The sequence below is a fragment of the Solanum tuberosum genome, unplaced genomic scaffold (assembly GCF_000226075.1).
Source record: "Solanum tuberosum cultivar DM 1-3 516 R44 unplaced genomic scaffold, SolTub_3.0 scf00051, whole genome shotgun sequence".
Classification (NCBI taxonomy): Eukaryota; Viridiplantae; Streptophyta; class Magnoliopsida; order Solanales; family Solanaceae; genus Solanum; species Solanum tuberosum.
The window spans coordinates 1,856,859-1,859,242 of NW_006238978.1; positions in this window are offsets into that span (position 1 = coordinate 1,856,859).

The following is a 2,384-nucleotide window of genomic DNA, read 5'->3' on the forward strand; positions in this document are numbered from 1 at the left end:
TGCATGCAACATAAATTTAAGAATAGTTTTATTTAGTTGAAAATATATTTGAAAACCAAAAGTGTTATTGAGAAAACTAAATAAGAAATTTTTTAGATAGAGTCATTATTATGTTTTGATTCTTATATAAAATAACTACAGAAAACTAAGTTTATTGACCATTTCATCAACCATCGTGTAAACTCTACGGTTCAAGGCAGATTGGTCTACATCAGTCCAAATAAAGCAACTGTCATACTTATATTTGAACATGAACACAGGGTCTTCCACAATTTTTTCAATATTCGAATTTGACCCTCCAACAATAATTGGAGCACATTGAGTCTTCAAAATACTTTCTATGTAGAGAATGGACTTCAGAAAGAAATCTTCGGCCTTGAAGTCAGAATCTTTCATTTCACCTAAAGAATTGTGAAACAAAATAACTGTCAATTATTATTCACATTAAAATAAACTAATCACAAAAAATGTCTTTTTCGAATATGTATACCTAGCAAATAGTGTCGTACACCTTGTTTCTCAGCGTGTGTGATCTTGCTGGTCACGATATCAAGTTCCTTATAAACTTGCATTTTGTCCGAGTTGATTATTTCTTCTCGAAAATGGGTGGTAAGGTCAATAGAGAGACGAGATTTTCCTGTTCCTTTTGCTCCCATTATGAACACCTCTTTCTTCTTATTGAACTTGTTGTTGTTGTTGATGAATATTCATTTTAGCTACACAATAAATAAAATTATAACAATGATTAGTTTAAAATAGTAAATAATCTCATGAAAACCACTCATGCATACACTCATACATTAAAAATCTAATAAATATAAAGTTAATAAGTAGAAACTTTGCTTGAGATGTAATAAATGATGTAAAAGATAGATTTTTTCTGGATAGGTGTTATGAAACAGATTGCACTGAGCATTTATAGTAAAATGTATTTGTGGACTTATTAATTGGCATACCATATTCATAAATATTGATATCTTTTAGGATAATATCAATGACTTATGAAAAATCTAAACATATGTCAATTGGTATTTTGGTAATGACAAGTAAAGAATTTTAGGATAAAGTTATCAAATGTACATTGTTTGGAGGTCACATATAACTGGGTATTTATAGCAAAAATGTGATTATGAACTTATGAGTTAGTATATACCAAATTTTTTTAAAAATCATATCATTTATGATAAGAATAATTCTTGAAAAAAACCTACAGTTACGTCAACTTGAATTTGGGTGATGAGGCTTAACTAATTTTAGGATGAGGTTTCTAGATGCACATTGTTATGAGATCACATACAAAGATTGACGAAAATATGGATTTCAAAAGGCTTGTAAAAAGAACTCAGTAATATTTCTGAAAGAATACATTCAAGTGATAATGCGTCAATTCATACACTATTTAACAACACGTCATAAGTGCTAAGTTTAATTCATTTAGTAGGGAAGGAACAATTATCAATAACTATTTCAATTACAATTATTTATATTTACTTGTGCAACATGTAATAATAGATAATGTTTATTGAATGAAGTTTCCATCATCATGATTGAATTAGGTAGAATATATTTCCTTAAATGATCCTTACCGATAGATTGTAAATTTATTATTTTCTCTTCTTTGTCTATGTAACAATTTTAAATTTGGAGTTAAGAATTTTATTCTTTCAAATTCTTTAACGTTAGAATCTTCCCAAACATTTGTAGTCATTTATTTTTTCACTCTATTACCTCGACATTAAGAATGATCTCATGAAATTGTGTAAGTATGTATTTATATTAATATATATTAAATATCAAAGACTTGGACTTGGACTTGGGTCATGGGCTTCGATCGGACAATAAATTAAATATTTTTATAAAGCTTAAAAATTTGCTTTATAAATAACAATGATTTTACAGGCAAGAATAGTATATATATTTGTAGTTCGATTCAAACTATACAAAATAGGTCAAAAATTAAAAGTGACCAAGAGTCAAAAGAACACAAGATAGAGATAATGATAGTTTATGTACACTCAATTGTAATCATCATTTCTGAGAAAATTCTTTTCACAATATCTAGGCATGGTTGCAAAACAGTATTCCTCCATGCTTCGTCAACAACTTCTTTTCTATTTCTTTGAAACGTTAGTAGCAATAATATGATGCGCCGACCACATTTTCTTTTTTATTAATCGTTGAATCTTGACAAATTGGTTACAAATTAAGTGTCACGACCCAATTCCTCAAGTCATGATGGCACCTACTATAACCCACCAGTAGGTAAGCCAACCCGTAACCCGAAACAACAAGTAATGGGTCTGAGGGTAGAAACTAAACAAGAGTAGGCAAATAACAATATAAACTATCGGAAGCAAACCAAAAACATATATACAAATAAAGAT